The following is a 25869-nucleotide window of genomic DNA, read 5'->3' as shown; positions in this document are numbered from 1 at the left end:
GTGAAACAAAGCCTGTAATTTGGTCTCAGCTGGTAAAAAGCGCATTAAGGAAGAGAGCACAATGCTTTGTCTCGTTGCACAGTTGGCACGCCAGCAGGCTGGAGTGAAAGATGGCTGCTCAGTAAGATGAGATGCACAGTATGATGAGAAAATGTGACAGAGCTGTCGGTGCAGTTAGCCTAGAGGTCAGAGCGGGATATTTAAAACTGTGCTGAATGTTTGTGCCACATTACATTAGTAATATTAGGGCAAAATGACATTATAGGAAACATATTGCTCATAATAATATACCCAGAGCGAGTTGTTGCATGACTCTCTAGCTTTACAGATCCACCATCCACTGTAAACGGAGTAGTTTCCAGATGCAACTCTTTCACAAAAAATCTTTGTGTTATATCCACCATGTATTTCACAGCAACTGAAACTGGTGTAGACATACCAGCCCATCTCGCTAATGCACCAACCCAGTGTGTCGCACACTGCACGACCGCCAATCTTAGCTATATATAAGCTTTTATAACAGCGCTAAATAGAAAAAAATGTAAAAAAAAAAAAAGTAAAGAAAAGACTGAAACACCCTTCAAATATGTTCAAATATGAGTGTTGATGTGGCATAGTTTGTCCACCAGAGGGCACTGTGCTGCTTCCTTGTTGTTGACACAGGTTTGGGATTCCACACACAAAAACCAGCTAATCCAGAGTGCAAACGAGCAAAAATAACTACACATAACAAATTTTAGGAAACTCTGTCCATGTTGTGTGTCTTAAAGGAAAAAAAATATTGGCTGTATTTTTAGATCACCAAAATACTGGTATCCCATATACCAGTAATACTGTAGCTATATGTTTGCTATTAGTTGCTTACCACAGCTATTCCGTCATCTTAAAGTTTTCCCTAAATCACTTCTGTTGTGTATTGTAAGCTTTTTATTTATTTTTTTGAAACATTTTTTGTGAGCTTTAGCTGTATTTTTTCTGTTTTTGTTGTGTTTTCTCCAGTTTTTGCTGCTGTTTTTTTTTTTTTTAAGTTGCAGTGCGTACACACATCTTAAAAATCTATTGTTCGGGCTTGAGATGTAATTGACAAAATAACATATTTACTTTTATGCCATAAGAATAAGGATAGGGTTTGAGTTTTGGCTACCAAATACAAAGAAAGCTAAAACTGAGGCTTCAAAATTGTAATCCACAAACCAAATATGGTTCAGATTACTAAATAATCACAAATAAATAAACAATAATATTACATGAAAAAACTTGATGGATGGATGGGATATCTATTTACCACATATTAGCAATATTAGCAAGCCTAAGCTACAGGTCCTTTCAGAATAAAAGACTCTAGCAACCAAGCAGGAGGTGTTTTATGTATATGTATGTTTGTTTATTTGGTGTTTAATAGCCTCTTAGTCCAATCTTATTATCAAATGCCAAACACTGATTAGCTTTGAGCTTTGAAGGGCACAAAACAATGAACGTAAAGATATCTTCTTGCTCTCTGAAAACCTCAGACGGATATTTTTCTCTTCATTTTCTGACATTTCATGGACTGGAGAATCAAACTTCCTTTTTATTCATGATGAAGAGGATTGAGTTTGTTGCTGTCCTAATTTTGTGATGAAGCTTTTTAACTTATGCCCCATCCTCCATGGGATGAGATGGCTCTCATGGTTTATTTAATAACATCTCATAATCATTACACACATGGCACAGTGCGGGTTTAGTTTTGTGGCTCCTTGCAGTGATGCCGCAGTTGTTGACTCTTTTAAAACTTGCTGCAAGGGTGGGTTAGGTGGCGGGGAAGACGCTGTAATGCAAAACGGTACAGCACTGCAAAGCTTCACAGCCTTGTAGTGGAAAGCAGCATCAGTCAGATGCCATCACACGTTCGTGCATACATACATTAACTCCAGCCAAAGGCCTTGACAGCTCAGATCATTCCAGCGCCAGTGGCCCTGACTCTTACTTGGATCCCACTTTTGTCTTGTTTTCCCGGCATCTGAAGGCTCGTTCGTTTCACAGAACATCACATCCTCCTCCAGTATGTCTGTTCTGCTGTCATACACTGACTAAAAGACTGACTGATAGTTAGACACACACACACGTATGCACACAAATGCACACAAATATGCTTAAAATGTAAAAATATGAAAAATGATGGTATGCCAAATATGCATGAGAACGAGAAGTAATGCAAACAGAGCAAAGTGGAAAAGTCACTGTTATTTTCAGTCATGAAAATGCATTCAGAATTAAGACCATGTCTATTTGGATATCAATTTTTACCCTACTTTACTCAAATTAACTTCTCTTTACTGCATATTTATTCAGATGCCGGATTCATGGAAATTGCACAAAAAACCTGAACATATTTAGTGGGCATATCCACACAAATGCATCATAAAGCACCACACATAATGTGGTTTTAACAAGTTATGGGCTTATCTGAGGAGATCCGGAGCCTAAAATTTTATTAGAAATCAACTTTATTATATATCCACATTATAACGCATTCATATCCAATCGTACCCCTCAGCAAATACGCAATCTACTACACTGAGCTGCAAAAAGAGAGGTTGATTCCAACCGTGGCTTCCATCATTTTAAGACATTAAGATCTACGAGAGGCTGCTAAAGACAGAAAATATAACCAAGTGTTTAATTGGCTCTGAGTGCTGATGTGACAATCTGTGGCTCCTGATTAATTAGAAGTGCATGCTTCTGCTGCTGCCACTGCTGCTGATGCATGTTGGATGAGTCCAGAGACAAGATGATGTGTGAGGGAAAAGAGAGCAGTGGCTTGGATCAGAAAGAATATATGATAAACACGAGCGATGCATGCACTCATGATGAGCGCACGTGGATGAGATCATGAATAAAAAATACCGACAGCACATGCGTGTCCCCTGTGTGTGTTTTACAGCAGCACGTGTGCCTCTTTGTAAGGTGTGAGTACATTACTTTAATGAAAGTCACTGTCCTTGGCAAAGGACATAGCCGCTCAACCGCTGAGGGCTGCTCTCTTTTTCACCAGTCTGTCACACACATATACACACACACAAACACACACTTGTTTTCATGTCTTAGTGGGGACATCTGATTGATATAATGCCCACCCTAGCTCCTTACCCTAACCCTAACCATCAGAAATGAATGCCTAAACCGAGCCCTTACCCTGAACCTAACCATAACCTAACTGTAGCTCTAGAATCACATTTTCAGCCTCAAAAATGCCTTCAAATTCTTGAGGACGGGCTTTGGTCCCCACAAGTGCCAGTTTCTGGTGCTCACAGAGATGTTTAAATAAACACACACACACTGCAATATGCGTTTATCTTTAAATGGCTTTGTGAGGATATCCACTTACATAACAAACGTTAACAATTAAAACTAAACACCTGGCCCAGACCTAACTAATGTAGTCATAACATCAATCCAAAATAAGTCATCTCAACCAGGCCTTTGAAGATGAGTCAGGAAAGGAGAACCAACCAAGAATTAAAACACACACGCACTTTAAACCAGGCTCTGTGATGCTCTCCTTCGCGTAAAGACTAGAGTACTGCAAGATGAAAAGGTGAGCGTGTGTACACATGCATGCATGTGACTGTATGTAGGGGGAATCAAAAGATTGGGGGGGGGGGGGGGGGGACGAGTACGTGCAAAGGAAAATGTACTCAGGGAACTCTATTGAAGTCTGAGGGGATAGTCCAATACTGGGAGGCCAAGACCAAATTACCAGCTTGCAAAACATGCAACTGATCCCCACGGTCCCAAAAGCCAGATTATGTCGAGTATTTAACTCAACATAATCTAATTAACCATGAAAATCTCAACTGCTAAAATTGAGCTGTGTTAGGTCCTCTCTCCTCCATCTTGTAACTCCTCTCGTGGTAAATCAAGACTTATTTGTTTTAATATACAGTGAACTAATTTTACCTGAATTCTTTTACCATACGGCTTTTACTTTGCTTGATGTTTGAAGCAATTAAGGGAGAAAACTTGGTCGGGTATGTTGGTTAGGTAGCACCCTTAAACTACAAATGACAGAAAATCTATTCTTATGTAAAATATATTAACATTTGAGCAGAGATACCAATTAAACGGTGGCATTTCTGCTTAAATATCAGCTTACATCTCAACTATAAAATTTGTTTCAAATCAATTTACTCTTGATCACCTAAACACTTAATCGGCTGTTCCGTCTTGTTTTAACTCTTGAGAAGTGGATTGTTTGTGGCTGCACAGTGGAGGTCAGTAGAGGTCTACAACACCAATGTAGCCATGTGTAAAGGCCACTAAAGTTTATCTAAATGTCACATTGCCACAGTCGAGAACACACGAGTACATATAATAACTGAAAGAACATGCATCAGATAAAAGAGACATTAGAGCAAATAATGTAGACATAGTGTTTTGAAAAGCCCAGAATAAAATCCATGGAAGTGTGAGTGTGTTACCTGAATTTTTAGGAATTGCTTTGAAAACCTTTTCCATCTGGACTCTGTTTATATTTGGCTGTAGAGTTTTGATCTTGGACGTCCCACACATCCATGGAAAGCCAGAGGGAGGAAAAACCCCAGCGGCGCCCCGTTACAAAACTGAGCAGACATCAATGATATGACACTGATTAAGTTGGTGTTGGGGTGGAGGTGGGTGTCATATACACAGCAAAAAAAGCCCCTTTATGAGACTTGCCAGTCGGATGAGCACAAAGATACTAGCTGATGTGGCACTGAGATCAGCTAATATGACAGAATGTCGCTGAGATTTTTTTTATTAGCCAAGGAAGCTATGAAGCTGCTATGACAGAATTTTTCTGTAAATTTCAAATGAGCAAGTGAGAAACGTTTTCTCATTTCTAGAGCAAATTAGGAAGTATTTCATCAAACAAACTTGGGGATTTATTCCGATGTTTGAAGCCACCATTTAGGACTTGGTTATTAGAGAAACTTGATGCATCTGCAAACACAAAAACTGTGATGCATCCCTTTTACTTTGCTGCACCTCTTTTAGAGTCAGTGCATATTAAAATTATATAAACTAATTTTCAAATATTCTTACAAAATGTAATCCAAGTGCTCACAAAAGCCCCTGAGGTGCTTTGAGGAACCCTGCCTCTAAATCTGTTTCTCCAAGCAGCATACTCTTTGCAAATCCAAACCATACGCTAGTAAGCAGTCAGTGGAAGTAAGCACAATTTCGTCTGCCATTATGGCAAGCAAAACTTTCATCTCACTTGTACACTATCCATGTGAGCTATCCATGTGTCTGTGTAAGTCCCCAGCCAGCTAAACTGCAGAACACACTGAAAGCCTTACCAAAAGGGTTGAACTACTCCATTCTGCGCTTGCATGGAGTGCATTTCAGTATGGATGGGATCCAACCAAAGTCATCAGTTTCAGCCTCACGTGTGTCTCTTTTTCATTCTGTGGATAATAAAGGAGGTATGCATGCACCGGTAGTCACCGCACGATTGTTGTTTGATAGGAACAGGCGTCTGAGCTGCCAGCGGAGTGACAAGAACAAACATATGAATGACAGAAGGCAGTGAAAAATTCACTGTAACTGACTTGAGGGAGCTGGGGACATGCGACGCTTGTGAAGGATAAAGGACACGACTACAGTAGATTACAGCACAGCTGATTGGATGAATAAAGGTAGAACTCGGAGGTAGAACTCGGAGAGAAGGGGCAGGGAGAGATGATTAAAAGAAAAGAGGCTAAAGGGGTTTGCAGCCTGTGCCATGCTTTCTGTTTAGAGGTAGAGGTAGGAGAACTGCATTCGACAGCCAATTATTACACTCAGACAAAGGCGCAACAGCAGACTTGTTAGGGCACTGAACCCATATGTTTCAGTTCACGTGTCTCTCTCTCACACGTGTAGACCAGCTTTAACTTAAGACGCACCATTCACCCAAGCAAAAGGAAAGGACTGTGCATCTATTCTCTAAAGATAGTAACCTTCTGCATAAATGTACTAATCCTCCAGCTTTTGTCATCTAGCTTTAAGTAAAAAATGCTTAAAAAGGTGGCGGAAAGGGCTTCGACTGAATAGCAACAACAATAAAACAAGGTGATATATGAGGAGAGCAAAACAGTCTTCATGGATTTTGGATCCAAAAATCTGTTTTCTTTAGTCACGCGGGATTACAAGGCGGCGTGTGTATGATTCACGCAGCTCATTTCCAACCTTCTTGTAGCATCTACGATAGCGCTACCGGTGCAAGTCGAGAGTTTCAGATTTGGGAGATATTATGTGGAGTATGAAGAAAAAAAATTCTTCCTAATTTTCAGTACTATTGTGTTTACTTGCAATGGGACATGAATTCACTATGTCTTTTTGTGGACAGTTCATCTGGTTGTTGGCTTTCAGTACCACGGACAGCAGCCCACTCAGCAAACAACACTGTCAAGGCCTTCCTACAGGAAACAATGCTCTTGGACGCTGAATAGATGCAATGCTGTTTCTATGAGACAGTGAACGAATTAGCCTGGATTCACAGAATGAGCTGTTCTTCCAGATTTAATCCTTAATGATTAAAATGACTGCAGTGTTACAGTTTTGTGGGTGTCAGTCTTAAATGGTCAAGTCCATTTAGGAAATATTACAAAAGAAAAATTACAGTGGCAAACCACTCTCTGTCTTTTGACAACAATTCAGCTAGGTTTTGATGCTCAGCAGATGAAACTGGAAATACTGGCTCGGATATCCTTATTACGTGCTGCAATGTAGGCACCTAAAAATTGGCTGCTGAAGTCGTTACACTAGTGGATTGGATCCTTTCTTTCTGATTTAATTTGAGATTGATCAAATATTAATTATAATTAATCATACTTGTGTGTTTTTTCAAGGTTGAATATAGTAGCAACCACGTATAAATACTGTATTATTGGCTAATATAAGTATTTTCTTGGCTGTAAACAGTTTTTGTTTTTATTACCAGTAATTTTGTGCAAGTTTATAAGTTTAAAACTGTGTGTGCTGGAGTCAGTGCAGTACATTTACCACTTCAAAGGATCCCTGAAAACCCGAAACTATTATATTATCACTAACTTCTTTACTATCTTTGATTAATCAAATAAATAATAATGATGTATCGGCAATAAGCAGTTCCTCCACTGGACGTGTTAAGAAGAAAACAAAGCAGGTTATCAAATAGTTCTCAAATATCAAATAGCCTACATTCCTTTCACACTAACAGCCACTAACTACACTGACATTGCAGGCATTAGCAGTATTAAGCATGTCTGCTGGTGTGCTGGGGTGCGTTTGTGTGGCATACCCCAAAATTCTGACTGATCTCAAACATCAGTAAAGCTGTTTATTTTTCATAAATCGAGGCTGTATTTCCTTTGAAGCAAGGATAACTTGACATATGAATGTGTGATGAGTAGATCATTAAAATGTCACTCGTCGTTTTTCTGCATATGCACCTCTTTTTTTATTTCTGTATTTTCCTCAGAAAAAAACTTGTAGTCACTTGAAACGTTGTTAATAAAATTAAACGGAGTACGGATTCCAATGAGGAGGCGCTCTTTGATCTCCGACTTAACTAGTAAATCCCGTTCTGTTTATTATTTCTTCTTTCTCCTCACAATTCTGGATGTGTATGAAGTAGATTGAGAGACGTTGCATACCTGGGAGGCATGATAAAAAATTGACTATATTATTAGTTCAGGCAGACCACAAAGTCAATCTCAGCCTGCAGTCCCAGCAGATCAGCTGATCGCAATACCAGCCAACATCAGCTGATAGTTTCCTTTCTGTCCAGTTGTTAATGTTTCATTTAATTGTTTTACTTGCTTTAGCCTGCCTATATTTGCTACTTTGTCTGCAAGCTGCTTTGGAACCCACCAGGGCCTCATTTATGTCATGTCTTTTAACTTTAATAGTGGGGTTGACTTTTACTTTTGGGGGGTTTTACTGTAGATGGAACAGGAATTGCAGATTAGCCATGAGCCATATAGAAGACTGAAGTCACTGATCATTAGCAGACATTCATCTCCATGCTCATACCTCTTGTTATCAGGACATTGGCTCAGTAGTGCCACTTGTGGTCAAGAATTGGATATCAGATTTTAGGATAACCCCCCCTGACCTGCACTGGAAAACTAACAAGCACTGTTTTTGCTGAAGGTCCAAACAGATCATTGTGCTTCCGCTCAGTCTTCCTGTGTGACCTGCGTGTCACTCGATCTGATGCACACTGTTTGTCAGCTACATATTTATTGGAAATCTATGTGCTGTGGCTGTGCTGTGCTGAGAATCCAAAGATTATGCCTCAAATGAAATTATTCTTTGTATCCTCAGAGTCAGTTTGATGACATTTTGTTGGTCGGATCTGTCTCCAGCCAGAAGCAGGCATCTTTCCTCTGATAGAGGTTGTCAATATGCCTGACTGCTCTTTTTTTCTTGGCTTGAGTAAAACAAAATCTGACATACTTGTGTACAGACTGAAAGGAAGGTTGTCTTCGGTTTTGAGTATATATGTGTGTATACGTCTTTAAAAGGAGATGAATAAAGTCGCAGCAGCAGCAACATTAAAACGGCAAACATTTTCAGAGATGTCAACAAAAAGGCATACAAAGCACTGGTGGGGCATTCTCATAGTGTGAGGAGATATTTTTAGGTGCACCAGACTAAGCTTAGGAAGTCCTGTAACGAGTGACAAGCAAGTGGGTAACCTGGTTTTACAGAGACACAAAAAGAATCACATGAATCCCCAGTGAGCACGAAGACTCCAGGCCCAAAACGGACTTTCTACCTCCTTCCCGAACAAGGATTTCTCAATGTCTCACACACAATCCTTTTTATGCCTCTTTTGCTCTGCTTTTACTACAAGTCTCTGTCACACAGCTGATCTGGTCACACACACACCCATACACACAAACACGCACTAACAGCATGCATATTACACTACATTATCCCTCTGTTGGTTGGCTTGGTGCCTTGAGTGGGCAGAGAGAGTGAGTGGTCACATTACACTACTGTTACATCACTCCTTCAGTCTCCTCAGCAACCAGGTGTCCTCCAACAACAAAAGCAACACAACCGTGTTATATCATCCCTGCAGCTGCAACACAATGTTCAAGGTGTTTTATGTATATCTATATATATATTTATTAAAAAGTCATTCCTCGTTATCACCTTCCTGCTCTACTGCTGTGCAAAGTCTTGGTGGTATTTGGTGCAGTCAGTGGGGTTTCTGCTGAACAATGGAGAAACAGTTGTGACAGGGCAGTGGGAGGTGTGAGGTTTTTTCTTCTTCTCAGAGCAGCAAAGACGAGTTTGAAAGAAGTGAGGCTTGAAAGAATATGGTAAAGTGACTCAACCAAAGCCAAAACTCTGATTGAAAGGAGAGCCTCGATGCAGGTGGGCTGCCCCTGGCTTTTACAGAAGCAGCAGTAAAGAGAGAATCAGTGGTCACTTTCTTAGCCCACAGATATTACACCACAGTTATATAAAAACATTTTGAAAAAGGTCTTTAGACAGAGAGCAAAGTGAATTCATACACTGCATTTTTTTATTTCAAGAGAATTGATTAACACAAATTCAAAGTAGACTGACATGTGCAGAAATGCAAGGCTTTCTGGTCACATTGACCTCTCCCATCTGTTACGGATGGTTTGATTCTTTCAATAGGATAACAGGCCATGTCAAAAAATGTAAATAATCTCAAAGTGATTCTTTCAACATGACAGTGAGTTTAATGCACTCAAATGGACATTTGCATGACAGCTGTGCAGCTAATAAACCTGCAGGAACTCTGTGATGCTATCATGTCAATATGGACCAAAGTCTCTGAGGAATGCTTTCATCACCTCGTTGTACAATTTATTACTTTTGTAGTTTTAATCATCTGTTATATCTAGTATGATAAACTCTTACACTGACATGGCAAGATATTCAAGCGTTCAGGCGACTTCCCTCAGTATCTCATCTGAACGACTTTATTTGGATGTAGAAGCTGAAATGGAGCATTTCTAAATGCCATTAGCATTTTTCACAGCTCAGTGGACAATGGACAGCTTGGATAATAATTCCATTCACTCAAGTTTGGATAACAAGGGGACGGGCTGTTAATATCTGAATGTGTGACTGCTTAGGGTTTTTGTTTTTTTGCCTTTTTGGACTTGAACTTAGCAGTCAGTACTCATAAAACTGATGCCCATGTCTTTGAAATTCTCCCAGAGTTGCATAAAATTGATATTTCTCTCAAACGTTTATTTCCAAAAAGATTTTAAACCACAACATCAAAGTATTGTAATAAAAAAAGGACATATTTATATCTGTGTCTCCAGATTTGTTTGGGTTTTTTTTGTTGTTGTTTTTTTACCTTTTTGTCTCCTGAAGGTAACCAGGAGGTCGCCTCAAGAGGATTTATTCCCTGAAATTATCAAAGCTTTGTCACCTATATGTTCTCCAGGTGTAACAAGTTGTGCAGCATTTTCCACTGTGCCATAAACCTGATTAGTGAAATCTGAGTGGATTTTGAGGCTCATGGGAACTGTCTATCACTGACTTAACATTACTTTTGCTTTTATTTGGATTAAAAAGAGACACTTTGTGCTCTGGAACCAATCACCGTTATCAACCGTACTTCAAAAGAAGCCTCTTATGTCTGTTTTTATGCAGGTGAGCCTGGGGGTTGTGCTTAATTGGATTTTGGTGCTTTCTCTATTAAAATGATTAACATTTAGTCACCAGTCGTGACTGGTTAGCATCTTTCGGAAATGGTCATTATCTTAGCTCAAAATGATGACTGTTAGAAAATTCTATTTTCACAGATGTCAAACAGAGAAACCTGCTGCAGTGACTTACACAACTGAGTACCTGACTTGCTCTAGCCTGCAATACTTTGACTTATTTAACAGCCAGGCCTAAATAGAGACATCACATGAACAAAACATAAAGGCAGGACACACAGCAGTTAGTGGCAGTCATTCCCTGTTTTTTCTCCCTGTCTCCTTCTTCCTTTACCCCTGGTGACCCTTGAAAGCCATCCATGAATATTCCATCAGCCAGCAGGGCCTCTGCTCTCTCTTTTCATTTAGTGATTCAGTCAGTAAGTAGCTTACATAAACGTCCATATTTATGTATATGAACACATAAGTGAGTAGATCCTCCCAGCGAGCTGACCCAGGGGCAGGAGACACTGAAAGCTAAAGTATGGAACAGTGGCGAATCTATTGGAGGAAAATGAAACAAGTTTTGCATAAATTGTCTATCTGAGAGTTATGTCGGGACTGTTTCTAGGCAGGATGCTTCCTTGCTGTGTGTGCGCATGCAATCGGTCTAATGTTCGCTGGCCACCAGTGATGATACTGCAGAGTGAGACAAACGACCTCATGTTCCTAAGGCTGAGCCCGACTCTCAGGTGCTGAGTGGAAACTACAGCATCATCAAGGTGCTGAGTGAACAAAGTGGATTATTAATTGCAACTTCTATGTGCACCATTGTCTGTAAAAAAAAATAAACAATTTAAAAAAAAATTTCTTCCTAGCAACAAAAAAGCTTAATGGTGACATTGTTGACGCCTGTATTTTGATTATTTTGAGTATCTTATGCCTGTCAAACTGTGTTATGTTTTGCATTTTTTAAATAGATTTAGCTAAAGAAATGGGAACAAACTGTGTGTTATTTTGACAGGTTGCTAGGTTCTTGCCAAGTTGTCAGTTATGTGTAGACATAACACAATTCATCCCTTTGCCATTTTTATGCTTGAATAATTTATAGGTATTGGGATCTATCCTGTCTTCCTTCTCTCACCCCAACCGGTCGCAGCAGATGGCCCCGCCCCTCCCTGAGCCTGGTTCTGCTGGAGGTTTCTTCCTCTTAAAAGGGAGTTTGTCCTCCCTTGCTCATAGGAATCATATGATAGTTTTTCACTGTATGCATTATTGCAGGTTCTACCATACAATATAAAGGGCCTTGACGTGACTGTTGTTGTCATTTGGCACATTATAAATAAATTGAATTGAATTGAATTTATAAACCACTATAAAGAAACTATAAAGAAATGGGAAGGCTCAAGACTTTTGCATGCCGTGCACCGTGACTGTTTGTGCCTCATTTTGCAGCAATGTCGTATCTCTTGCCAAATAACCTCGTTGAGAGTTACTGTTAATCTAACAATGCCATCCATAAAACTAAACCCCTATAATTTAACTAATGAAATACATTGACATAAATCCACAATTTCCTTTTGATTAAATGTTGGGCTGTAAGTGAGGCCTGAGTTTGATCAAATACGTATTAACAGTGTGGAACAGAATGGTTTTAATAAAGCTAGAGAAAGCTGCAATAATCAATATTTTTAAATTAAGAATCGATCAAAGACTTAATTCAAGATGACAGCAAAGGCCAATAAATTTTGGAAATAACCGCCTCATTTAGTGGATAATAAACACTTTATTATCCCAGCAGACCTCTGAGCTGTGATGCAATCCATTTACATCAATTCTACGTCATCATTTTGACCTGACACTCAAATTAATTCTAATTCATTAGAAAATTATTCGTTGTCATTAATCCCATCTCCCCGTGACATCCCCTGAGGTGAGAACATCATTAACGCTATCGTCGAAGCTGCAATAAGCCAACGCAGGCTGTGCAAGCGTCACGACGAAGAAGACAGACGTGCAATAACAGTTTGTGCCGTCCTGATGCAGCCGATATACAGTGAACACTCAGCTATGAGAGGAAATAACGCATGCAGTGTCTTAAATTAAATCCTGCTTTTGAAGCCAGTCTAAAGAGCACAGCAGTTAAACACAAGCAGCTTGTCACTCACAGAGCAGAAAGCTGGAGAGGCCAAGGTCTTTACGACATTAAAAAAATCCTGCATACTTGCTTTAGTCGAATTTTTGCCAACTTTTCTTTCTTTTTTTTTAAAGAACACGACTTTCTGTCCTTTGTGTTATGTTCTGTCCTTTATTTGCTTGAATGGCTTCAATCTTTCTGCATGTTTTTGACTATTTCAATGCATTATCATGTCAGAACTGCCTTTTGAAAGATCTCGTTTGCAGAAGACGATAACGACAGTTATGCTTTGTACGAAGAAGACAGTGTGTACTGCTCAGCGTTGTCACTCTTAACGTGCTGACAGCTCCCAGATTCAGTCCAGCAGGGCGGCAAGGTTCAGGGAAGAAAAACAACACAGATTTATATAGAACAATAAAATGACTCATCCAACTATCCTCACAATAAAAATAGCAGCGTTAATCATATGTTAAAAAACCCAAACTGTACATGTTTGTGTTTAATGACAAGAACTGTTGGTGTTAATTATTACTCTTGTCTGTCAGGAGCTAGAAGTTGTTAAAGAACTAAAAAACCTCAATGCCGCCTATGACTTTAACACTAGAGAACACTTTGTATTCATAATGTTCTAACATTAAGCTCTATTGGCTTCTTTTAGGACACAGCTGCATACATACCCCAGCTCTTCATTTCACTGGCTGTCAGATCCTTTAGTCTCTCATGTACTTACGCTAGAGCCAGCTTTTGTTCCTAGTTTTGTATTCTTCGTGTACTTTGGTTCATTTCAGTTACCTGGGCTCAGCTCACTGTGCATTAAACCTGCTTGTCCTGCTCTCCAGCCATCTCCAACTACTGTCTTCAGTCTGCAGCCACGGACAGCTAGCCAAGATCATCTGCCAATACAAATGAACTCATAGCTCTCTTTTGTGTCCTGCTGTTAACCAACACAGCACTCAAAAAAGAAAAAACACACACACAAACCTTGTCTTGAGTAGTTTCACAAAGGAAGTATTCTATACCCACCAATTGTATAACTCTGCATTGCAACTCTTAGTTAAACACAAGGAGTTCTTTGGTGGCACACAGCAGGTTACAGCATCGGCAAAGCGGGATTGTAACTCCTAACGTTTTTTCAATGGGGTGTGTTTTCACCCAAAGTGTTTACATAGTGTTAGACAAGCAGGTTTTACAATATAACAGTGGTTGCAGACCATGACATGACCTAATCACTGCCTTTGAAATGGTTTCTTTGGAGAGAGAGATCAGATCTGTCAACACATGTAGTCAGCTGCTGTCTTTAAAGCAACTGTGATGCGTCACGATTGCAATAAAACATCAATAAGAGTAGGTCACCTATCAGTCTGCTATCAGGTTGTAATTGAAAGGGGTCAAGATGGCCATTACATTCAATCTCTTTGAGATTAACTGTCATAAATTGGCAAAAATCAGGAATCTGTTGCCATCTGTCGTGAATCTGTTGCCAGTTTGAATTCAAGTTCTGCCAGATTTGAAACAGAAATTCAAAAATCTTCCACAAAAACTCACCTAGTTCTTTCAGGGCAGCAATCTAACTGCGAAATGACACAGGTGCTCAGCAACCTTGTTTTTATGTAGGAATATAGGCAGAATACAAGCAGCTGAGTGGAATCACTGGTTGCAAAGAGATGCCCTGAGTTGCGGTCTTTAGCATTGATTTCAATGTGTTGCAAATCTCCAGTTATTTGCAATGCTTTGCCAATCTGTCTAAGAGAGGTTGCAATGTATTTAGCCATTGTGTGATCGAAAACAGTCACTCAGTGGTTGCAACACCCTCAGTCTAAACCAGCAACAGCAAAAAACTCAACACAAATGTCGGGGAACTGCTGATTTTTTTCTAGTCACAAAGAGGTTGCCGTGCTCTGCTGTGACTGAGCCACTAGTGCCTGAACCTAACCCAGATAATAAGTCCAAAACATAATGGTCCAAAGGAAATGTGAACCACAGTCTCATAGCAGATAACCTTATGTCACCAGCACCTCTCCAGCCTCCTGAAGTTGATTTTGTAAGTCTCTAAAATAAAATACCATAAAATACCTCATGCATAATGATGAAACACAAATAGCATCTGACGCAACGTGATTATGTAAATTCCCTGGTGAGAATGCATTATTTGTGTCATGCGGCGGCTGTGTGAAGGCAAGAGAGGACCCAAATGCACGGCTCTAGACACACGGGGATGAACTCAAAGGCCGGTCTTTATTAACAGGAACATAAGAAGTCATATAAAACTATACTGGGAGCAACTAAAAGCTGAGGCGCTGGGAAGACACGGAAAATGCACACAACCTAGAGGGACGACGCAACACAGAACAAAGGGACACTCTGACATAAATACACAGAAGGTAACGAGGGAAGTGGGAACACAGCTGAAGACAATTACTCATGGCCGAGCAGGGAGGACACGAAACTGACGATACTGACACCAAGATGTGGACCTTAAACACAACACAGTACACAGAGATGAGCACGGAGAGAGAGAGGCAGACAGAGAGGCAGAGAAGAAGGATGAATACGAGGGGATGAGGAGAACACAGAACACATAGGATGGGAACACGGTACCAGAGCAAACACCACAATAAAAACATGGACACAGGGGGAATCCAAATACCAAACCAAACAATCCAATGGACATAAGAAACAAAATACAAAACTACAGAAAAACTAAGAACACTGGGTCAAAATGACCCAGGACCATGACAATTTGACCTGTAGTCTTAGCTAGTTGGTTAGCACAGTTGCCTCACACGCCGAATAACCTACCCCTAGTGGTGGTACCTAGTATAAACAGGAGGGTTTTGTCCCCTCCACTGTGGTGACCCATTGGGAAATAAGGATATGTACCTTAAATAGACAATAGAAAGAAAATACTTCCTACCTAAAAGTGCTCTGCACAAGCTTTGTGTATTTTTATGTCGTGATTTCTGCAAAGGAGCTACCCCTATAATTGGAGCTCCACTGACCTTACACAATATCTCCTTTTCAGGTCTTAAAGGGTACTACTTCATATGTGAGAAACCCTCTAAAAATCCCTTTGTGCTTCCAAATGATGTGTTGCATGACTAAGTTCACTTGGAGTTTGAAGCAGAAACACTTGAGTCAATCAGACTTCTGTTCGCCACGCCTTATCTTTCATTCAGGCCAACAGCATGAGACTACATTACAAGCATTACATTTATAAACTTGTAGCAACCAAATTACATTATTTGTCATGTGGGCGTCCATCTATAATATAGTGTGTGAGTGTGTGTGTGTAGTGTTGTGTAATATAAAAGTTGCATTGATTTTATTCATTTATGTGAGTGGCAGCTTTTAGCTTTGCATAATTTAATTATGAATCGTGTCTGGATGAGAAATTCTTCTAATGATAACAGAAAAGCAGATTTATGTTTGCATGTCAGAATCTTAATGCGCACTTTGCAGGAAAAAAAACATCAGTGATTAGCAGAGCCCGAAATGTGCCACTCACAGAGCTGAGCAGACCTAATAATCGACTGCGTTTCTCTATTTTGCAAAACTGAGGCAACGATTTGAAAAGCATTTCTTTTCCAGAAGGGTTAAATGTTAGACCTGCAGAGCAAATCTGCTCTTAAGATTCTGCGTATTGCAAAGGATGTGATTTTTCAGATTTTGCACCCTGAACGAGTCGTGCAAACGGCAACTGTTTCAGCTGTGATTCTCATTTGCTTCGGCACGTTAATTCATTCAGCACAGAAAAACACTTCCTCTGTGCAATGAAAGGTGCCAATGTTCTCAGTGTGATTGCGTCAGTAACCACTCCTTCCACACACACACAAATACACACAAACACTGTCTTTAAACACATTACAGGAGTTACTCATAGAGCAAGTCTCAAAGTCGGCCGGCACCAAACAGCCGCCCCTAAAAAGACTTTGTATTATTAAAAAATGATATAAACACTTGACGGTGTGTCTCACACAATGAAAGCTCAATCCCAGAGCTGGGGATGCACACTTTCCCCTCAAGTGTGTCTAAATACAATCAAATAAAACACAACAAACCCCAAAATAACATATGTAATATTAGGTGTAGACTGTGTCCTCGGCATAAATCTAATAATTTTCTAAACAAAATCTGTCTGAGAGGCCATTTCCTCATGAGAGTAAACTCACTGGCATACTCTAACCTCACTTCACAGCGCATCATGTTTCCAAAAAAACAGCATCAACAGCACTCATCAGCAAATAACAAAGTACATTATACAACAGCTTCAAGCATGGAGGAGCTCGCTGCGATCCAATTTAAAGCATGGAGGGAAAAAAACATGATTAACGAGGGCAGAAAAACAGCAAAACAAGCCCGGACCCATGAGGGACGATACAGCAGTACAGTGGTTATGTGATTGGTGATTAGCAGGTAAAGTTATGATTCACTTACTTAAATTAGCTCCCTCAAAGGCGACCCCCTGGGAACTGACAAGAAGGGTGGGATGAAAGCTGAAGTGGTGCTAATCAACTGAAGTCTGGAGACCGGTAAGATCTGGCTCTGTAGATGGATGGGAAGCTTAAAGTTAAGCGTTCTTAATGTAACCTCTTGACCCCTCTTACAGGCCACTGCAGAGGCACTGACAGTGACTGACAGATTGCGCATGGTGCTAATTATTAAGGCTATATGAACATGTGAAATAATGACTCGGATCAGGGATGTTAGTCCCAAAAGAGTGATTAGATATTCAAGGTTTTCATGGTCTAGGCACTCCTCCTTCATGCTCAAATGTTCGCTTTCCTCCTTGTGCACCTGTGTACACGCTATGAGGCCCGTGAAGACAATCCCGACTGCCTTTCAGCACGATGTCCCTGCCCACTCTTGAGAGAATCCTTTAAATATTCACTCTATGCAAAAACATTTTGTGTTTGTCATAAAAGAAAGACAAACGACTTCAAACTACAATATAATTTAATCTAAACACATCCTGAATGAATAATGATGAGCAGCATGCTGTGTTACTCTTAGTTAGTCTGTAACATTTTCGTGGGAATATCAAGCCGTTATAGTTTAATATGGAATTGTGAGTACATGATGGGAGATTTAGCAATTTTTTCCGATCTTTCGATGTTAAAAAAAAAATCCTTAACAAAGTTTGTTGTTACAGAGATCTGGGTTGTTTTTGACACCCATACGTCAAAATTTGGGGTTATTAAATTGAAGTTCCAAGTTGTCTTCCTCAATTGTAGCTATTTTCTCAGAAGTTTGAGTTTGTAAGATAAAAATTTGAGATTTGACCTAATTGGATAATAACCAGACATTTTAACTTTTGGATAGTAAAAGTAATAAAAAATAAAAATAAAAATCAGGCTTTGATGATCTTGACCTCAAAAGTTAATCACTGTGAAGCTCAACCAAATCACACCCGGGGTAAACTTTTCATACAAATCCATACAAAAAACTTTGAGTAAATTTGCTAACAAACACACCAAAAACAAACCACAAGGACCTAAGCAAAAATTATTTTGTGCATTGACCCTGCACAGAGGACACGGTGCTTTTCTGCTGTCTACATGCTGCATCTTTGTACTGTCACCAGGGGTGCCCATGATCTCCATCAGGCTAAGAGATTTTTTCTCCTTTTCTTGGTTGTTTTATTTTTCGAGGGCTTTTTGGGCTCCGTGCAAGCATGTCTGCAACGGTTGCATATCCATAAACTTTTACTCAGGCCAGCTGAATAGCTACACAAACAAACAAAAATGCAAAACCATGAATTCCACGTCAGGGGGTAGATTTGGAGGCACAAACACACACCTAAGAGTCAAGTCTTGGATCCTGTTCAAGTATCACATTCCTTCATTTTTCACTTCATGCTTTGGTGTGATTTATACACCAAAAGCTCTTGGTTAGAACAGCATTTTCTCCAACTTTAATTAAACACCTCTTACAAATCTCCATTTTCTTGGTTTCCACTGTGCCATTTCCATCTCATGTGCAGGAGTCACATCAACCCACATTCATACAACCAGGAGATGCAGCTTAAACACAAGTATCTGTGTCTATATACCAGGCTGGACGGATCCTGGTCAGCTAGCTTGTCCATTACTTTGCTTCAGATTCAAATTTTAAGCCCTTTCGGTTTGGTGAACCACCGGCTTAAGGATCAGCAATGGGTCAAATTCTTTTCTATCTACAAAATAGACAAAAAATGTGATACTGAGTTACTGACGGTTTACTTCAGTGATGAGTGTGCTTTGCAGTTAAACAGACACATTTATTTTGGAGACATCAGCATGAAACTTGATAGATTTTTTTCCCCAGTTCACACTCTAGCTTACTATTACAGTCAAATTCTGTTTGGAGAGGCGAATACATGGGTGAAGTTCTGCTGTGAGATTTTTCTTAACCCGTGGCTGTTTTTCCGTGACTTTTCCATTTTTCTCGAACACATTAACGAACCACGAAGAACAGCTACATCCATACGCAAGTGTTTCTATTCCACGAGAAAAGGGCAAGTCTTTGTTTTCCTTTTCACCTCCTTCTCTCATTTGTCTTTACTTAGCCGATGCGCACTGTTTGTATTTCACAGCCAGAAATGCTCCACAGACCGCTTCTACAATCCAGTGAGCACACATCCCCCTTCAGCACCAACAGAAAAGAGAAAGAAAGCGTGGCTTTGCGAGAACAGCTTGCATATTTTCAGTCTGAAAATGTCTGAAATTCCCAAATATTCTCGCAGGGTTTTAAGAGGATAGTTATGCCTGCAGTGAAAATATATAGAAGGCTGTGCAGAATTTACTGTTTTCCATAACTCTCCTAAGTAGCAATATAGAGTGAGAAAAGCAGATTTGACAACCACTAGCCAACAGATGTAGTCTACACTTTGCTGACCGCGTTGAGCGCGGAGCACGGAGCCGAAGTTGAAGCTTGCCTGCGGCCAGGGGCATCGCTCTTTGTGGTGCTGATGTTGCCAGAGAAGCGAGCACACGCGTCTCCTTTAAGGAGAGCTACGCATCAGCTGTAGGCAAATAAATTGAGCGTATAATAAATAAACACAGTTGTATGCTGTATTTTAAAAAAAAAAGAAGAATAAAATCTTAAATCCCCGTTTTTCTTTTTTCTTTTTTACACGAGGCGATCAGTGCGATGACCAAAACATGGCTGTGGTGTTAGACATGCAGTTTGCTCTCTATCTCCAGCACACACACACACACACGCACACACACTATGTCCGTCACATGAAAGCCTTTGCACGGTTTGCATAAAAGAAGAAAAACTCACGCGCTCCCGTTGATCGATCCGTGGATGCCATCGCTGGAGAGAGTGGGAAGCGGGGGGACAGCACCCCCTGGAAAAGCGTCCTGTTTCACGGTGTGTCCGGTGCCCGGGAAAAACCCGCTGGCCGCTCCTGTAGTCCTCCTCCTCCCGTGCTCCTGTGCGCCTGTGGCAGGGATAAGCACGTCTCCTGTAGCTGCTACTGTGCAGGACTGAGCATCACATCGCGCACCGTGGAGCTCCACTAGTGTGGGATGATGATGTCGCGGGAATAGCAGCGTTAGTTTCTCCTTTTAACGAGAACATCTATGTCTCCTGCCTGAGTCACCCTGCATTTTAGAGGGAGAGCTAAGAATCTGACAGCAAACTGAGGCAAACACGAACGTTATAACACTTCGACCCTGTAGTCCAGACGCATTAAGTCCTTACAGAGTCCCCAAACAGCAGAAGGGAATGAGATAAAAGCAGCACATAACGGGACTGAAGTGTTATTTATAGCGCATGCTTTTTTTTTTTTTGCAAACAATTCAACAGCTTACATTTAAAGCCACATGGCTCCTGCAATGGCTACATCCTCTATACATGAAAATTATTCACACCTTCTGTTTTCAGAGCTGTGAAGAAAAAAACGCTGCTTGAACTGGCACTGGTGCCAACTAAGCTAGATGAAGTGTCAGGCACTGGAAACACAATTTCAAATCCAGGTCTCTGTCTGATTGCTGCGTCTTTTACATCTTTGACCCTCATATAGATAATTTGGGTCAGTGTCCCACTTCTGAAATGGGCATAACCTCTGCCAAGAAGGAGAAAGTGCTGTTTCATTTGCACGTCTTATTTGGGACTTCCAGCAGTAAATCTTTTATAAAATTGTCTTTCAGTGCACAAAACGCGTCGTGGTCCACTTAAAAATTGATGGTGTATTTGCTTTGCAGGCTTAGGTTTTTATGTTATTGGCTAGTCCTGTGTAAAAATGTAAATAATCATAGAATGCAAAGATATACTAACTGAAAATGTTGCAAAGACAATGTGTCAGATGTTGAAACTAACAAATGACATGATTTTTGTGCTCACGTTGAATTTGATACCTGAAAAACATTTCAAAGTTGCAGCAGAGCAAGTTTACCACCGCGTTGCATCACCTCGTCTTTTAACGATCCCCTGTGTAAGAGTTTGTGAACTTGGAACATTATTGGACTTTTGAAAGACACTGTTTCCTATTATTACTTGATATAAGTTTTCATCACAGTTAAAGGCCTCCTGTGTCATATTTTGAAACAAAATATTTCATAATGTGTGGCATGATTTCAGTGAGTGGCAGGATTGGACTGCAGGCAGGCTAAATAAGCACTTTTTCACCCTGTAATGTTTAAGGAATGTAGTTTGGCTTTATCTCCATGAAATAGTCCTTGAGCAAAATAATACATTGTTTTCATAGTTGAATATATTACTCCAAAATCTGTATCCAGCCCTCCCTCACTCCTTTTTATCCAGTTCATGTTTGGAGTGGGGCTGGAGCCTATCCCAGCTGTCATAGGGTGGGAGGCTAGGTACACATAAAGACTCAATCATTCACACCCACGTTCATGTTCAGTGGACATTTGTGTCTTTGGAATGTGGGAGGAAGCCACAGAGAAGTGCAGGACCTGCCAACCACTGCACCACCATGCCGCCCAGAATTTTGTGGTGTGGTGGTTACCTATGCTGTGTGCACTAATGCCACTTCATTACTATCACAGACAATGCGCCCAGTCTTTGCACTCACAACATGTTCTGTGAGGTCTTTCCTCTTCAGCCTGAAGGGTAGGACGTCCCCGATTTCCAAACAGCACATCAGACTCAGATCTCTCAGACAAAAAGCAGTTCATGGATTTTTTTTACTTGGATGCTAACTGTGTTCAGTGACAGTAGTTTCCACAAGTGTTCCTGAGCCCATACAGTGATTCCCACTACAGAACCACATCTGTACTCAATGAAGATCATTGCTATTCAGTATTGGTTTTCATCCTTTCAGAGGTTTCTGTGGATTCTCTGAATCTTTTAATATTATGTAGACACAGATGATGAAATTCCCAAGTTCACCTTATCTAGCTTTTGCTTGTGAACTCTTTGTCCATGCAGAACGATGAACACTTTGCAATCTTTACTTCTGAAGGTTCAGCCTCACAGGTGAAATTTCATAGTTTCAGTAATTGATTTGTGGGTTTTGAGACCATCTAGTATGCTTTGAGTGATTTGCAAATCATTGCTGTGTATGCATTTACATTTTACAGTAATCTGACTGTTATGGTGCTAGCACACCTACCGTGTTTTGTGATGGAGGCGTGTCCTTTCCACTGACTCTGATGTCACCCCTTTTCCCTGCAAAGCCAGTGCACAGCTGACTCCACTCAGCAATCAGCACTGGGTATGAAAGCTTGGGAAAGGAGCTGACCAGCCCCAGTGGGCAAGCTTCAGTAGTGTTGAGTGTCTATGGTCTTCTTCTTCTAGCAAGTGTAGGTTTTTGTTTTTTTTTTACAGGGAGAAAAAAGCTTTAATTAAATCTCCTTCCTTTCAGCCTTCATTTAGAGTTTGCTGTCATCTCTCTTTTGTCTTCGGTTTTTCATAAACGTAGGGTCTTATCTGTCTAAGCTAAACCTTTTAAACAGAATCTTCACATTATTTCTGAATCTACCTCCTGCAACTCTTTTTTCCCTCTCTCTCACCCTTGTTATAGTGACTCCTCTCATGAAACACTAACATATTTGGAAATGGGGTGATAAGAAAACAATAAAATATCTATCACATTTTCTCAAGTCTGTGGTTATGTCACAATGTTTTACATTCACACAAAATAAAGAAAAGACCATCTTGAAGCCTACCTTGAAGATGCAGTTAGAAAGATGTCTGCTCTTTAATGACTCAAATTGACAGATTAGCTAATCTGCATGTCAATACACAGCCTACTCATGCCTGCACGCTGTTGCTTAGCATTTCATGCAGGATGGCTAAAAAAGCTCCAGCTGAAATTCTGAATCTCATGCTGCTCTCTCTTCAGGTCAGCACTGTTTCGTAAAACCTTTTCTGACATTCTCCCAGGATGCTGTATTGCCTAAGTTTCTTGCAGGAATAGATGTGAGTGATGGATTCTTGATGGATCCCCACAGGCTTGGGCTTCTGGGATCAAAAAACTGTCTTTCATGTGTTTTTTTAATGTTGTGTGAGAGGGTTCTTATCACACCATTTCACAACTCACTCCTTATACTGATAGGGCGCTATTCTTGTGCATTAAGCCCAAGATAGCTGCATCTTCGGAGAATTTGATGACACAATTATCCCGGTTCATGCTTCTGCAGTAACTTGAGCAGGCACACAAGAGCAAACACTGAGAGGAGACAATTGTAGCTCTAATGTAGCATGTGGATGTGTTTTGATTGACAATCACACTGAGAGCTTTTTCATCTGGGTAAGGTTTTTCCAAGAAGCTCTGGAAAACTCTGGAAAACCTGATCTCAATTATAGATATTTATATGTATTGACTATATACAGGTTCTTCAATTGTGCGCTAATGTATCCAACTCTGGTTTTTAAAAGCAGGAATTAATTGAGGCAGAGATCTGACTCCTTGTTACCTTTGTGGGGAAGTGCCTTTTAATAATTGTTTGCATGATTTCTGTTTCTTCCTACACATTTTACGTCAGTGAAGATGGGCACAAGAAGAAAGCTTCCAGGTCACATTTCATCAGAGAAGCTGCATTTGCTTGGTTGAATCTGGCAGTATGCAGCCGATTACAGTAGTATTAGTGACTCAAAGGTAGAGAGTGCAAAGATTATTCTCTCCCTGTGTGTGCATATTTCATAAAATAAATAGTATGCTTCTTGATACTGTTCATGTAATATATAGCTCTTACACTGACCAGCCACTTCAATAAATCCACTTGCCTAATACTGTATAGGTCGAAACATCTCTGACCTGTAAGGATGTTTGTAATACATCCATTGTCCCAGTAGGTCTGCTTGACATTAAGGCCAAGACAGCACCGCAGGCCTTTTGTCACATTCCTTGAATTCAGTTTTTGGTTCTAAGTTGAGAACCAGATGCTCTGGTGCACACAGGGCAGGAGATTGATATTCATTGGTCACACTTCTGTAACACCCTCACAGCCACAGTGCACCAGTGCACGCATTAATGACATAGTCCCCTCATCCTCTTGCTTTGGGAACGGTTATGATTGATACTCACAGGTACAGTGTAAAAGGTACAGACAGGGGGGGTTAAAAGAGAAAAATAGAGCTGTGGTCATATTCAGTCCAGATTAATTGGAGATAAAGTATTGGAATTTCAGGAGCAGGACCACGCCTTCAAACACGCTCCTTCCAGTTCTTATCTATATATGTTCTCCCCTTTACAAGCTGTTCATTCTCGTTTCCTACCCTTCCTCCCCTTTTCAATTCTTTAACTTCTTCACTTCTATTTAGTACATGGAGATCTGCCAGGCCTGGGAGCTGCCACCAGTCTCCTTCGAGGCCTTCCCCAAACCGCAGCTGAATTCATTTCCAAGCCATTCACCTTAACCTACTAAAACGCTGTCGAACCTAAAATGAGGACGTGGGCCCAGCTAGTGAACTGATAACTCCAACAAGACTGGGTCTAGGAAATCAAAACATAAACATGCACACAGAAATCCTTCAGTTTCTGATTGGATTTTGCAGCATTCTGTAGAAAAAAGAAAAACATGATGCAAACTGGGCATACAGGTTTGGAGAATGCATCTTTTGGGAGACCGCAAAGATGAAAACCACGACACGGACCTTTTCTTGGAGGAAGAACGATTAGATAAGACTGCCAGCTTTAAAACGTTATTGGTAATGGTGAGGATGATTGTGTTACCTTCAGAAGAAGATAACCTGGGAATAATATCCAGGGAGATGGCTGGCCAATTTAAATGATGGAGAGGAAGAAGGATGGAATAACCTGGAAGAGCACTGGTGGGAGTGCTTGCTCTGGGCTCAAATTAGGGCAGGAGGCACCAAAGGCCACTCATTTCTTACTTTAGAGCAGACTTAGGTGGCAGCAGTTTCTGAAATCTAAAATCAATTAAAAAAAAAAAATTCTCAAAACGTGAGTGTTTATTGAACCTTCTGGCAAATTATGTCTATATGAGTTTTCATTTGTCGAATTTTCTCTGCACTGTGAAATTATTGCTCATGGTAGCGCTTCATGTGTCACATTGTATACATCAAGTTTTTCGGGGGGAAAAATCACAGTGATGATGTAAAGGCCACAAAAACTAATAGGATTCACTTGGTGTTACAGGGTTAAAGCCAACAAATTGGTGTAATTAGCTCTCGTGGTTTTGCTCTGCATTTACATTTCTGTTTAAATTTGAAGTAAAAAGACATTTTAAAACATAGTTATGGTCCCAGTTTTGAGTAAGAGTCTAATATTTAGACCAGATTGCTCAAAAGAAGATCCTGAAGCTCAGAATTTAGTTTAAATAATGGTGAGACTTTGATCTCAAAGCTATAACCTTTGAAAGATTGTCCACTGCAGGCCTCTGGTTATGTCTTTCATTTGCACTTCCCTCTCTACTTACTTCATCGTTCACTGACGGCACTTCCTTTAAAATGATTATAATGGCCATGCAGAAGCTCCTTTCATAGACTTGATTAGTAGAATATCTTTAATCTGTATTCACGTAGCACTCCCATTATCCTTTGTGTTCTGAATAGGGACTAAATACAGTGTGAATGTTGTAATGATTACACTAGTCAGACAGACTGTAAAAATGCAATGGGCTTGATTAATTATTAAAAACCTGGTCTTTTACAGGTTGTGATCATGAATGTGTTACAATGGAGATAACTTAA

At 40.3% G+C, this 25869-nt stretch overlaps 1 protein-coding gene across 1 annotated transcript in view; it reads right to left on the bottom strand.

Moving 5' to 3' along the window:
- tbkbp1 (TBK1 binding protein 1) overlaps positions 1-20472 on the bottom strand; it is a 77671-nt gene extending 57199 nt beyond the window's left edge. The window contains exon 1 of the mRNA XM_024803529.2: positions 20029-20472. The gene's annotated coding sequence lies outside the window, so the exon portion shown is untranslated. The remainder of the gene's footprint in view (positions 1-20028) is intronic.
- Between the last annotated feature and the right edge of the window lie 5397 nt (positions 20473-25869).

Source organism: Maylandia zebra, linkage group LG8 (assembly GCF_041146795.1).
Source record: "Maylandia zebra isolate NMK-2024a linkage group LG8, Mzebra_GT3a, whole genome shotgun sequence".
Lineage (NCBI taxonomy): Eukaryota > Metazoa > Chordata > Actinopteri > Cichliformes > Cichlidae > Maylandia > Maylandia zebra.
Note: the sequence above shows the minus strand (reverse complement) of the source record. Positions and strands in the feature narration are given on the sequence as shown.